The sequence below is a fragment of the Crocodylus porosus genome, unplaced genomic scaffold (genome assembly GCF_001723895.1).
Source record: "Crocodylus porosus isolate Cpor-Errol unplaced genomic scaffold, CroPor_comp1, whole genome shotgun sequence".
Classification (NCBI taxonomy): Eukaryota; Metazoa; Chordata; order Crocodylia; family Crocodylidae; genus Crocodylus; species Crocodylus porosus.
In genome coordinates, this window is record NW_017728949.1 from 9532228 (window position 1) to 9547640 (window position 15413).

A 15413-nucleotide genomic window follows, 5' to 3' on the forward strand; every position below is an offset into this window, starting at 1 on the left:
TAGCTACCGTACCTGGCCCCAGCATCCCAGAACTTTAAAAAAAAAAGCCAGGAAGGGGCCTGATTCCTGCTGTCCCTCACTGCTCTGTGCTGCATGGGGGGCTCTGCCATGAGTCCTTATCCCCTGCCCATTCTCCCAGCCCCTCAATGGCTGCCCCACCCAGTCCCAGCGTCCCAGCTCTTAAAAAAAGAAAAAAGCCCCACACTCATTTGCTGCTGCAACAGCCATCAGGGCTTCTGGAGGCTCATGGCAGAGCCCCCCCTATGCAGCATGGGGCAGTGGGGGGCAGCGGGGATCACCCCCCCCCATGGCAACAGCGAGTGAACATTCGACTTAAAAAAAAAATTTAAAAGTGCCAGGATGCTGGGGCCCACCAGAGCAGCCACTGATAGGGCTAGGAGAGTGGGCAGGGGATGGGGTCTGTTCGATTTAGAGATTTGGCCAATTCAGAAGTGGCCGAATCTCTAAATCAGATTCAGCCAAGTTGATTTAGGACAGTGATTCGAATCACCAAATCAGCTGAATGCAAAGTGAATACTAGCCACTTCTCACAGGCCTACTAGTCATATAGCATCATTAAATTAGAAGTTTATTAGCATTTGAAGGACTATGTCTTGTATTTACTCAATCTGTTCTCCTGCATCTTGGAATAATTATTTATAAATTAGTTGAACCTGCACTTCAGTGTGGAAAATTAATTTGATTTTTTAATTTTTTATAACCTTTTGTCATAAAGTTCATCATCTTCACTTTATGGTTTATGCATTATTGCCTGTTCCAACTTCAAAAGCTTTCAGATTATTGTTTCCATCTGGTTTATTCCTTTCATCATTATATCACTATGAGTTGAGCATTGGCCAGCAGACCTAGCCTCTGGAATATGAGATTTAATTTATATAGAAAGATTATCCTGCCTAGATTATATCAAGTCTAGGTCTGTGTGTGTCCCTAAAACAGAAACATTTTATTTTCTGTAATGTCACCTCGTTACTTAACAGCTTGTTCCGTTTTTTGTTCTTTTTGCCCTGTTAATACTGAGAGCAAAGTCACGCTATTTATGGATGTTTTACAACCATCACATCATGGTTGTATAGGAGAAGTAGTGGGTACAACATGCCTGATTACATTTATGTGCCAAACCCTATCAGTTGCAATAGCTGAGATCTAGTTAGGTATTTAAAGAGGATGTACTTGATCCCCCTGTGCCATCTCCTTGCATGCAGGTGAAAGAACAATCTAGCCCCTTAATATTAGCTGAAATGTAGTTATATATTGAGTAGATAAAATGTAGTTTGTAAAGCACTACTGGATTTTCTTTGGGAGTCTTCAGGAGGAAGGATCTATATACACATAGAATAATGTAGCCTGGGTACACCCAGGGGCGTGCCCTGTCTGCCAGTGGAAGGGGTGGGGTGGTCAGGCAAGACTGCTGAGAGAGAGGCCTGCCACCTGGGAGCAGTTCTCTCTCCTCTCTACAAAGCCAGGGCAAGACAACGTGCTCAACTATATACAAATTTATTGCTACAATAAATAAAGATGAATAAGAAACATTAAATATTTACTGTAAAATTAGTATGTGACACCTTATACCATAACCTGCAGTCAACATATTGCACCACTTCAAGAAAGTGCAAAAACATGAACTGGGTGATTCACAGCATATGCAGTAATTAACCCCCTTGCACAGAATAAACATGAACACTTTGGAACAGTTAAGTCAAGGCATCAACATAATAAACATATATGAACATCAACTTAGATAAACCCAGATAATTTGAGGTAGCAATACCATAGATGTTCGCAAGCAACTGTACAGGTAAATTCTGATAATAGACAATAAACACATATAGGCATTGAAGACAGATAAACCCATATAAACTCTCTTAAGGAGTACCCATAACTATCTTAACTTCTACAGTACAAAACAACAACAATCACAAAATATGGGGGTGCACTCAGCATGCCATGGGATGTTCCCTGGAGCTCCTCCCCTTTAGGCCCTGGAATGTGGACACACCCCCTCCCACAATGGAGGAGGGTGGAGGCTGCAGACCTTCTCCCAAGCCCATCACTTCTGTGGGACCCACTTCCCCAGCAACTCCCGCTCCCACTTTGAAGCAGCCAAGGTTCATCCCCTGGTGGCCAGTCCTGCAAGGGCCTCTCTCTGGTGGTGCCTGTGGCTCCTCTTGATGGCCTGGTGCCTCACACTGGGCACCCAGGGTGCTCTCACGGGAGCCGAGTCCTTACTGGCTCCATTTCCCCAGCCTCACACTGGTGGTCCTTCGCTTTCCAGGGCCCTGCTCTAGGCACTGGGCTCTTTTAGTTTAATGTGCAGGCACACTGCAGGGCTCTGGTTACTCAGCCTAGAGCCGGGGCTAACTTGAGAAGCTTTGAGCTGCTCCCAGGCTGGCTCTCTGTGCAGCAATCCATGTGCTGCCTACCCAGCTGCTTGCCTGGTTCGCAGGCTTCAGCTGCTTCGAGTAGCTCCTAGAGCCTGAGCACCGTGTGCTGATCTGGGCACACTCAAGGCTCAGGTGAGGTCCTGAGGACAGTCACCTCTGGAGCTCCTCGCTCCTTGCCATCCCTTGCCATGTCTCTCCCTCCAGCATGCCGAGTACACTCTCCTTTTATATGCTTCAGGGGCTCCTCCCACAAAGTTTTCCGGACCTGGCAGGGCACAGTCTCAAACTAGGTCCAGACTGCTCTTTGCCCCCTCCCTTCAGGAAAAGGGCATGGCCTTGCTTACCCTGGCTTGCTTCTGATTGGTGGATGGGCTCTACCAATCAGAACTGCAGAATCTCGAGCCCAGGACTGATCCGGAGCTCAACAGATAAGTCTGCTACGATAACATCGGTAAAACATTATTATGGGAAGGAAGTCATGGAACACAGTATGATATTAAATAAAGTCAGTAGGAAGATTTTTAGTGACTTCAGTAACATTTGGATCCAACACATAGAGACTAGATCGTACTCCTATTAAAATCAATAGGTATATACTTGTTGCCTTAACTAATGGCAAGAATGGGCTCACACAACTGTTTTTCCTTTATATCAAGATAAGTTGGGAATAACTCCATTAGTGTCAATAGAATTAATCAGAAAGAGAAGAATAAAGCCCATAGATACAAGTGTGAGTATCCATTCCTTGTGAAATGTACTTTGAGGAAAAAGAGCCATCACCCATAACAAGAACCAATAAAACAGTACAGGAAATGCAGAGAGGTTGAAATGCTTAACCACAACTAGCCTATTACATATTTTATACAGCCTGAACTCTGGGATACGCAGGATCTTTTACTGGATTTTCTGTACCATGTAGCATGGTTGCTCAGCACAACTTTATTATGCCATGCTCATATCATTGGGATTTAGACATGTAGATTGAATCCATTGAAGTGCTTTGTCAGCCCCTGGCATTTACACAATTATGTCAGTGATGAATTTGCTTCATTTTATAACTGTTCATAAATTATACTTGATATCCATGTTAAGCCAGATACCTAGATTGTATACCCCATTTCTTTTTCTCTTTTAGAGAGTTATTCTGAGATAAGAACCATGGACTCAGAGAAATGGTCCCTAGTGACACTAGCAGTGCATGTGAGTAATTGGGCAATATTCTTAATGCAGCTATTTGATGGGAAGTATCATCTTGTATCTGAAGCTGAGGACAGAGTGAAAAGGTCCATACTCTATTCCTGGATCCATAGGGTCTCCTTGCTGCCTTAAGCAGGTCACCCCATGGTACCTTTTGAAAAGGGTCAAGATGGACCTTCCCCATCTTAAAGGTGAATTTTCTAACCTGCTTTTTCACACCGTGAATCATGGGGTACAGATCCCAGGACTTGGGCAATTAAACTGCAGGTACAAAATGTTCAGTTATCTGAAAAAGAAAGGCCATCCATTAGAAAACTTGATGTGTGCTTTCTCTGTATTCCTCAGTTTCCTCGCCTGTAAATGAGGTCAGGAGTGTTGTGAAGCTAACATTATTAATGAATGCAAAGTCTTTTGAGAACCCTGAAGGGTTTCTATAAGTAAAAAAGTCTTATTCATTTAATTATAATTGCCTACTGTAGTGGTACAGTATAGATCACTTACTGAATTGTTTGGCTTTTTCTCTTGTTTCTCCTCTACTCCCCAAAGCAACGTAAATAACCTCAGATTTTAATTGGCAACTTTCATTCCAGCAAATGGATTTTCTGCTGAAGTTCAAACACAGCGACAGCATTTAGGAAATGGTACAAGCTGGTTTCAAATCAATCTGTACTTACAGTTCTGTATTAAAAAGAAAATTGCTTTGCTCTTTAAACTAGAGAAGCACATGCCGAAATTTCCTTTTGCATTATGTGCATTTAACTCCCCAGTACCTTGTGGCATGCTCACTGGAAGAGTTTTGCTGAATTGTTGGCTGATATTGGCAGCTAACTGATGCAGCTGAATTATTGACTTATTGGTGACTAATGAGCTGAGATTTACCCTGTGGATTTTGCCAGGACTTACATTCCAGTGCTTTGAATATTTGCATTTCTGGAATTGAGAGGGAGAGAGAAGGAGAGGGATTTGGTTGTTACTGTTGTTCTGTAGGTGTTAAGAGTTGTTGATCAGCAGTCACCTTTCTTCCTGTGAGGTTTGTTTGGTCACAGTCTGCAGTGTTTTGCCCTTTTGAGTCAGAATTTACTATTCAAGGATTAAACATTTATAAAAAAAGTGGTCTAGAGGTTGTTCTTTAGGAAGCCCCTGCTATATTTTGTTCTCTTGTGATAGCTATGACTAATTTACAGTTAGGAGGCAGTGATTCTATATAGCTCCTAATCAATAACCTCAACTTTTACTTCTACTGCTATTATTATTTAACATCTCTATTGTGCTGTGACATAGAAGCCTCACTTCTTCTGGTAGGAGCTGCACAAACACATTGTAAATAACAATCCCTGTCCCAAAGTGTTTACAATCTAAAATAATAGATAATGTGGCACACTGCCAACCAAGGTATATCCCCCCCCACAGTTCTTTCAAAATACCATTCATCTCTGCTTAAGGCCTGGGAAAAATACACATGGGCCTGGTCAGACCAAGTCAGAAAATGAATTTTGGAGTCCTTGAGAAAGTGCAGCCATCAAACACCTGTTGTTTAAGTCAGGGAGAAACTAGTTTATACACCTTTGCTGAGTCACTATGTTGCATAAGAAGAGGAGTGTTACTGGGGCATTTGAAAGCCAAACCATTCAGGGCCAAAATGAACACTTCTCCCCAGTCCCACTCCCTTCTCCCCCAGTTTGGTGGTTGGCAACTGTGTATTGCACAAGCAGGGTGTTTTCATGCCTAGAAGTATTGTCTTATAGCTTTCTTATCCTCCCCTGTCTGCCTATATTCACTGTTTTACATTTACCTTTTTTTGTTTTAGATTGTAAGTTTTCTGGGGCAGGGAACTTCACTGATTTCCTTGCTTGCAAACATCAGAATCTTGATCCATGAATAATAAACTCCTGGTCCATGACAGGGGCTTTCAGGTATTACAGCCAGGTAAATAACAAATAAATAGTAGAGTCCTGCTGGGTTTTGTCAGTTCTGTCCTGAAGCTCCCAGTTCTCTCTACAACACTGTAGCTCAATACGTGGTAGATTCTACTACAGTGCCCAAAGGATAGGTGCTATAATACTAAGCATTGTGACTTCTAAGTCCTATAGTGGATCTATGTCTTAGTCTTTTATCACCAGCCACCTACTTCCTGAGAACTTTGCATAGTACATGCATTACAATGGGTTTGACAAAAATATAAAGGGAAATAGGTTTGTACATCTCAGTACATCGGGTGTTACACCTCTTGTTACTAGTAGGCTTTCCTTACCCTATTACTCTGCCTCCATATTTGTGTCATGCTCAGTGACAGCAGTTCCCATACATAGAAGACTTCTTTACTTGTTCTCTTAGTACTGCACATCAGCCCAACCTGGTCATCCAATAATTAAGATGCTGCCTTTCAGTTTTCATCTCTGAGATGTACTTGTCCCCATCTGGACAACCAAAATATTGTGATTTTCAATATGATATTTAGCACTGTTAGGTTTACAAACATAATTCATGACTTTCTGAACTACTTATTCCTCCATTGCATTTGTTGGTTTTGTGCAATAGGCAGCCAGCCTGTTGGCCATATGACATCACTGAGTTTAGTATACTTACTTTGGTTTTTAAAAGATCGACTTCTTGTTTAGGAACTTCTTGTTTAGGAAGTTCCCTGGGATTCCTAGTGCAGGAAGCAGTAGAAAGTGGGCAAAGGTTGCAGATTATGTGTTAGCATCTTCTTCCTGAACATTCTGCTGTGACATGGAAATGCCATAAAACAGGTGCTCAGCTTTGCTGTGTCTTTTATGCTGCTGAAGTGTCCCTGCTTTGGGGCTCTTGAGGGCTTGTGGACACTTTTGGCATCAGCTTTGACAGCTCCTGGCATCCTTTTACACTGCATTCATGCATTAGTGACCCCTATGAGCACCAATTTGCAAGGCTTAGGTCATCCTCAGCCATAAGCCTTCACTTCCCATACCCTCATAACATGCTAGCTGGTTCTATGTGAGGGAAGAAGGGATGAAATGATATACAATGCCTGCTCCCATTTGTCTGGGCTTAATGTCTGGAAGTTTGTGGAAGAGCTTTAGAGACACAGGAGATGCATCTTAATCTCCATTATGTCCAAATTCAGTCCATAGGACATTCTAGCCTGGGATGGGCAAAATGCAGCCCTTGGGCCAGATGCGGCCCACCAGGGTATTCTATCTGGCCCATGGGGCCCCTAAAAATTTAGAAAATTAATATTTATCTTCCCCTGACTGCCTGTCATGCGACCCTCAATGGCTTGCCAAAACTCAGTAATTGCCCACCGCTGTTCTAGCCCTCTAATGCCAGCCTTTTGCCATAGAGCTCATTGATGCTTGAGAAATGCCAGAGCCATAGAGCTCATAGCTGCTTGCAAATAAAAAGGGAATATTATGGCTACAACAACACTCCTGTGAGAGAGTGGTATATTTGAATGGATTCTTTGGTTATTTATAACAATTAACTGTTAAGTGTGACCATTATGGTTTTAAACACCATGAGCAAAGGGAATGACTTTACTCTGTGCTTGGTCTTTGGGGAAGGACAAAGCCAAAGTAATCAAAGCTATAGTTAAACTCACACTCTTTTTATGTTTTGCTCTGTACAACACTGATCAGTATACTGCTCGGTTAGCAACAAAACAAAGCTGAGGCCATTATTCAGCATGATTTTAAGTATAGGAGAAGTTTCTCATTCTCTTTTGTTCCTTGTTTTCACCTCCGCTTTCCCCTCCCTCAATAAATCACAACAGACTGGCTTGTGCTTTTAAAATGAGCGGAGGTAGCAAGTGGGTGAATCCTTTACTCTTTGGCTTCCTGCATTGCATCCCCCTGCTTTAGTAGCATATTTCAAAGCAACAAAATGGATGGCATAAGGTTGTTCCTCTGCTTTGACAGCTTTATGTGTTTTTTCTACATACTTCAAGGTACAGGCACAGCTCATGAACTCTGAGATGGAGGGGTGGATGGAGTGTGTGACAAGAGTGAAGGGGGGCCCCCCCATGGACCTCCCATCTCCATGATCAGCTGTGGGGGTACCGGGGTGCCTCACCCAGACCCAGAAGGCACCAGTTGCTGAGCTGAGGGCAGAGGGGTCCCCCATGTGTTCTGTGGTGGACCCAGAAGTGGAGCGGAAGTGCTTCTGGTCCCAGGTCCACCACTGAACACACTGGGGACCCCCCAATGCTCCCATGGATGCTCCATCCATCCCACCATCTCAGCATTCATGAGATGCCTGGTACCTTGGCATATGTAGAAAAAACATACAAAGCTTGTCTATGTCCGAATTGTCAAATCTCTCTGAATCAAATCGGAGGCTTCCAATGTGGTTCGGAGAGACTAATGGGCCTCCTGATTAGATTTGGATTTGGAGATTCGGCCACTGAATTCACATCTTATGTGTAGCACACAACCAATGGAAGGCGGGCAAGTTACACTGAATTCTGTTCGGTCAAGGCAGATCAAACTCTTTAAAATTTCTTCAGAGGATGCTGGTCCTGGGACATCTTTCCCAGGCACCTTATGCTGTTGATTAGGCTTTGCATGGATTTGCATTAGGACTGAAGCAACCCTCCCCTACAATATGTATCATGCTAGACCTTGGATCTACCACCACATTTTAAGCAAATAGTCAATCCCACTTCCAGCAGCATTGGTTTCCACAAGATCTCTTTTACTATTTTAAAGATAGTGAGGTACAACATACCTATAGCTCTGTGAATGCCATTATATGTCTTGATACTTCTCTTTGTTTGCTGACAAACCTTGTTCCCAACCTACAAAAGGTAAAGCCTCTCTCCTGCTTCACACCCCCATTCCCAGTGTAAAAGAAAAAGAATACTATGAATAGAAACTGAGGCTATATCTTCACTGAAGAGAGAGGTTTGACTGGCATATGTGCAGACAAACTTGGGCAGGCTTTCATTTAACAAGCATGGGTAACAAGCAGTGATGCATGAGTTGCTTGTTACTTCTACCACGGAAGAAGTCCGCACTGCTACAGCTTCAGTGTTACTGGAACCCAAGCTAGCTAGGTCACATCTCTTGACTGCACTATAGATGCAGCTTCAGTCTCATGAATTTCACAGCCCCTACACAGCTTTTTCTTATACGTGGGAGGATGCTGCCTAAAGAGTGTAAATTAAAACAGCTTAAAAATACAGTGCTATTTGCTTATCAAGAGCTAGGGTTGAAAGGGAGAGCCAGGTGTGCAGCTTGCTAAGTTTTTTCTTGCCCAATAACAAAACTGGGTGCAGATTCTTGAAGTCAGAGGCCTGCTCATGGCCAGATATATCATGCCTGCTCCGCAGCAAGAGTAGTGTGTAAAAAGGGGACAAAGGCAGCAGCTTAAAGCAGCCCTCAGGCAGATGTAAATTGTTCCTGTTCCCCTCCACAAAGTCAGTGCTGTGAGAATGCAGCCAGTATTGCTACAGCTGGATTGCTATTGCTCCTTGGGGGACCTTATATTTGTGGAACAGACTAATGATAAAGTGAGGTGATGACTTATTGGTGATATGATCTCATGCTAATATTATGCAGCTCCTGTAACCTGTTTGCTTTGTAATACACACTGTTAAGTGTTCAAGTCTACTTTGCTGTCTGTGGGAGTTCTGTGTCAATCTAGATGAATCTATGCATCTATCTACCTATATCTTCTCCTAGCAGGCCCCCTACCATGGTTTCTGAAATTCATCACCAGAAACATCATGTTTAACATAGATATAATTTAGGATGAAGTAATAGGTATTCTGATACAAGCTTCACTGCCTCTGAATACATTCCTAAGTAGTTTGATAGAATGCAGCAAGCTTACAACCAGTATACTGATGTTCCTGATGGAATAGAGGACCTACCATTACTAGCTGAACCAGTATTCAGGCAAAATCAGTTTCCCATTACAATCAATAATACAATACACTTTTTCTTAGTAAATCATTTCCTTAGCTTTTTAATGCAACCAGTTTCCCATTATGAAAAACACATTAATTTCCAAATAGAAATGTCACACCATAACTGGTGTGCTATTTTCCTATTGTAACTAGTCATTCTGTCTCTTCTTGTCCTCCCTGAAACTTGCATACCAGCTATCATGTACAACCGTTATATCAAGGGAAAGCATACAGCTGTGTGAATCTTAGCATCGTTGCTATTGGAAGACTATTTAAATGTCTGGGAGCTTGCTGACTGCTGAGACAGTTCTAATTTTTCCCAGGGAGACTTTATTTTCATTTTCTTTCTTTCATCTAAAACAGAAGTTATTCAGATCAAAAGCATATGGTTGCTTTTTTGGCACGGGGAGGATAAATAATAATGTTGATATCCAGAATAGTCTAGCATAGCCAATATGCCACTTTCTACGGGGAGTAAGAATCCTACAAGAACTACTTAATCTTACATTACTTCAGTGCTTAGCATAGTAAAAGCCTCACAAGGGAGCTGACTGCTATAGGTACAGGATCTCTGCTGTTCATTGGGTGTCCAGGCACAATAAATGAGGAAGCATTTATATCATTTGGCAAAATTCTGCCTTTCTTGGCATGGAACACCCCTACGTCCTGAATGACATCTTTTGTGATGGTGCTCGTATAGCACACTTACATGGTTTGGATGGGAGAATCTAGGGTTCAGTTTCCTTTGTCCTGTTTGGACAACATTTTTGTGGTCTTTCACTCCCAAGCACATTTCGCAGGTTTAGAAAGTCTGGCAAGATATGCATTGCCAGTTGGTATGGAGGTGGTCATAAAGGTGGAACAATAAGCCAGTTCCTTTTCATTCCACAAGATAGCTTTATTTTCAGTCCTCAAGCTCACCTGAGCACAGCAATTGTGAAAGCCTGGCACTGCCAGTGACAGAAGTAAATGGAGGTATATGAAACTGTTTCAACAAACTGTATATCCTCAGAAAAAATGAACTTCCATAGGCAAAAAAAAACTCTCTGCAGGAAGATTTTGTTAAATAGCTCAGGCTACCAAAGGGGTAAAATGTTGAAAATGTCAAAACCTCTTATGTCCAATTTTTTTTTTTAATGGCATGCTCCATTTTGGCCATGTTAAGACATTTTGTTTCACCAGTTTTAAGTGAAACAGTTTTTAATTTCAAAATGACAGACTTTACATTTAAATCTAATTTTTTTAAAGGAAGAAAAAGAGTTTAGAAGGTTTAAAGCCAATCATTTGACCCAAACCACATTTTTCCTGGTTTTTTTCCAGAACAGCCCCTAACTTAGAAGTTCCGCTATTCACACAGCTCTCTGAACATACCCCAAATTAGAGAGAGATGGACTGTTGTAGTGGGCTGCAGCCTTAAGACACATAGCAGCAAAAATGCTTTTTGATTATAAGAAAAGATTGCTGGCTTTGGAGAAAGGGAATATATAAAAAAACAAACCTAAAACTCAAGGGTTTTTTTTTTTCAAAATTTTCCATTTGTAGCAGAACAAGTGGTCTGTCTAGCCTTGTTAGTGTGACACTGAAGCTTGGTTAATTATCTCTCCAAAGAAGCAGAGATGATTAGCCCCTGTGCAACACCATGCTAATGTAGCTATGCTGCTTCCAGATTTGAAAGAAACTCTGCATGTCACTGTCTTGCACCATATGGTCATGGTGTCTTGCCCTGGTTCCCCAAGAAATCTGTAGCAAAACTGAAAATTGCACCCTGATTTCTGAATCTTAACAACAAAACCATCCTTCCTTCCTGTCCAAAATCCATAGTGTTGGAATGGAGTGTAGGAGAAGCAAATTCTCTACACTGGTTGCAAGTAAAAAGCCAGAAGGCAGCATGCCATTTCATATAGTCAGCCTGCTGTTACCTTGATCTAGCATGACAAATTGGTGTTCCCAGAGTGGCAGCAAAGTAATCAGACTGTGACAAATGGTTTACTTAGAGCAATTTGTTTTCATTTTACTGAAAATTTCCGCAGTCTTAACAAAAGGATTTTTTTCTTTTAATGGTGTTTGAGTGCCGTTGAAAATGAAAGATTCAGACTTGCCTGGTGACCAATATGATAGCACAGCATGGTGTCTCCTGGTAGATCTTGGACTCTGAAGCCTCCTGGGGTCCCTCATTGCTTGGTCCATCTCTGACTAGGAGCAGTCCAGGTAGTATTGCTTTTGAGGGGATGGTGCAGGATATACTGTTCTTTGCAACCCATGCAGAACAGGGCTATAGATTATTTTTTTTGGTCCCATGGAAATCATCCTATATTTCACCCTTAGAAGAGGCCATTATAGGCAGGGGCAATGAGTCTGTGTGCTCTGAATATATAAAGGACTTTGTTTCTTATGCAATCAACCTGGCACCTTTCAAACACTTAAATACACACACCCAAAAGTAATACAAGCACTAACAAGAAATGAAGAACAGGGGTGTTAGATAATTCACTACTATCAGTCTGTACTGCAGTTGCTGTTAAAATATAAACAACTGAATTAAAATAAACAGGCCATATCTTTCAATAATCAGCGCATAGACTGGGAACCAGGAAGATCCTGGTTCTAGTTAACATTGTGTCACTGGCTATCTCTGTGATCTTGGGTGATTACACTTCATCTTTTTGTCTTCCTCTTAACCCAGCTCCTCAACTGCAGTGAGAGAGGGAGTTTGGCTTTGTTTGGATGAAAGTTTTGAAGGCGCGCTGTTAAACAGTGTTACCTAGCTCAGTGGTTTTCAAACTTCCTGAAGTTGCAGAATCATGTCACTTGTTCTGCTGTGGAACCAACCCTTTTCTCTGCTCTAAAGACCGATGTGGAACCAGGGAGCTCATCCTGGCAATGGTGGCGCACCACCTGCAGGCCCACTCTGCCATTACCTCCAGTTAGGGTTGCCAACTCTCTCTAATAGACCGGGAGCCTACTGGAATCGGCATCAATCTCTCAGTGACTATTGAAAGCAATCCAGGGGATTTTAATAGGATATTTTAAGAAAATGAAGTTAATGACATTATGTCATGTTGGGGAAAAAAAGCTGGAATAGCTTCAGTCAGAGTTGGCAACCCTACCTTCAATCTCTTTGCAGAATCCCTGCAGACTTATTGTGGATCCCCTGGGTTCTGCAGAATATAGTTTGAAAACCACTGCTCTAGCACAATGAATTATTCTTCTCTAAAACTCTAGTCAAAGCTAAATAGTTGTCCAGAATCTACTCAGCATCAGAATGATCCAAGAGTCTTTGGTTGCTGCCTACTGTAACCTCTCTCTGTTATTTTTAAGGCACTTAATCATCTTGGTATCTAATCTTGCATTTTCAGTATCCAGTAATGAGCTAATTTACATGAGCAGCAGAAAAAGCAGCAGAACCACTTTTAAAATAAATATCATTTGGTTTCCATAAAGTATAATACATGCTTTGAATACAGAGCCAGATCTGGGAGGACACGGCAGCTGTTTTGCACTACACTGCTAGAGGAATCTGGGAGCTGGACATTGAGCGGATCACACCAGGATCTCCCAAGGGATTCTCCTGCACCACCCTCCAGCCCATTGTCAGTGGCTCGCATTTCAAATGGAACTTAGCTAACCAACACCCCTTGACAGAGGCTGATTAGATGATTATCTCATCTAAAGGTATTCTAGGGAACTGCTTATAAAGAAGGCGAGTGCCAAATACTTTTTACAACTATGGATTTTCTCCTGATTTGCCCTGAGTCTTGCAAAAGAGTCTCTGCTTTTCTTTTAGGCTAGGGATAGACATTCTTAAAAAAAAGATGGAGCCTGGATTGATTCAATATTTGCAGGTTAGTCCACTGGAGCAGACAGCGCAGTTCCACCCGTGGCTGCGGAGCATGCTGGGATGCTGGGGGATTCTGATTTAGCTTAAACCAGGAAGGGATCTGGGACAGAAGTTCCATGAAGTGGTTTGTTCTCAATCAGTTAAGTCTGATATTACTTTCAACCAGGTTTATTTCAAACTGGTTTTAGTCATTTTGAAACTGGTTTATGTGCACTGAACTTATGTTCTGTTACAGGTTTAAATCAGTTTCTGCTCACTTAAACCAGTTTACGTGTAACTTCTGTCCCTAGTCTTAGGGTCTTAGCCTGTGCTGCTTTTAAGCCATACTGCAGTCAGGGTATAAGAGTCAGTGGCTTGTTATGTAGCTGGTTTTGAGGAAGAAACTTTATAGGCAAAAGACCTTATGGGTTTGTGGGGGGAGAAGGGTAACTGGTGACTCTGGGGCAGAGCATATTAATGTTGTGCTATATACATTCAATGGAACTATCCTACATAAAAAAGATTAACCATGTGCAATACTAGTGACTAGATGAAATTCTAACAGCTAGTGATAAACAGGATGCCAGATTACATAATCTAAAGGTCCATTTTGACATTAAGCACTACAAATAACTATTTTCAGCCTCTGGGCTTTAGTTTATAAACTTCTTGACAATTAAGGCTCATTTTTTTCTTTGTAAAGCATCCTACACATTTGCATTGTTACATAAATAATATTTTTATGATATAATTTGCAGGTGCATTCATTATGTAACACTAAAGAACATCAGGCAAGGTATTTTAGTCTCTGTGGCTTGTTGTAATAGTGACTGATTCTCAGATTAGCTTAGAAACTTACAACAGTGCAGAATAAGTACATTTTGTGTGTTAACAAATTTCATTACATGAACAGTTATTCTCGTTGTAAATATTCTTGAAATTATAGCAGGGTGGATAAGTCAGTTGAACTGTTGCACAGCAGACTGGCCTTGTGTGATACAAGCTTTGTGATATTTGCTAATAGGACAAAATGACTTAACCAAGACCATTATTATAAGAAGGCTTTCATAATATATTAGCAAACATAATAATGCAATGGAAAAATACTTGTATTAATTTGCCTTTCATTAATTAATTCAGCTAGTGTGGTTGGCTCACAATTGTAGTGAATAATTTATAAACATATTAAATCTGATATTTTTGTACAACCTGCTGATCTTTTTTTTCTGCCAGTGTTTTACTGTTCATACATCTGCATTAGACTGATGGATTCAGGCAGTCCAAATGTTGATAATCACTTAAATGCCATGCATAAGTAAATAAAATTGCTACTTAAGGGCACTGTTCTTGAATATCTAATGCTAAAATGAGATGATATTGCATATTCAAGAAATGTCTAGTCTGAATCTCAGGAGGTACTGACAGATCATTTTTAATGCCTGGGAAAAAAAAAAAGCAGCAGCAGATGAATCTAACTTCCAAGATATCTCAAAAACTGAAGAAAAGTGCTAAGAGACCTAAATCCACCCTCAGTTGTGGGTACTGGAGACTGCCAAAGAAAAAAATAACTGGTTCTGGCATTCTGGGAAGAGGAAGCTATTGAGAAGTCATATAAGGGAACTTTATAACCCCCGTGCTTGTAGGTGGCATCACATAGTCCTTCTGAAAATACTGCAGGGATGTATATTAAGGAACCCTAATACTGTTGCAGAGTTTAGAAGCCATTTTGTAGAGAATTCTTAGAGCTGCCATGCATGAAAGCACTTATGATGAATAAAATCTATATTTGGACATAGATGTAGAAGAAATGAAATGAAAACTTCCAAAGGGTTCTGGTTTAAAAAAAAGATCAAACTGGATATTAAGCATTTTCAGAAATACTTTGACAATATCCTCTAACTATTCTGCTGAGTGCTCTATTTATCTCACCCAACTACCTTTTCCTTTTGTTAGTATTTGTTTTCATGATGCAAGCATTTTTTTAATTCTAGCAAGCTGCTATTCTTAGTCATTTGTTGGAGAGATGCAGGTTGCACGTGCAGTCCAGTCCTATGCTGACTCTTCTCCAAATACCAAGTTTAGGTGTACATTAGAAGGGCCTTTTGTTAGCAGG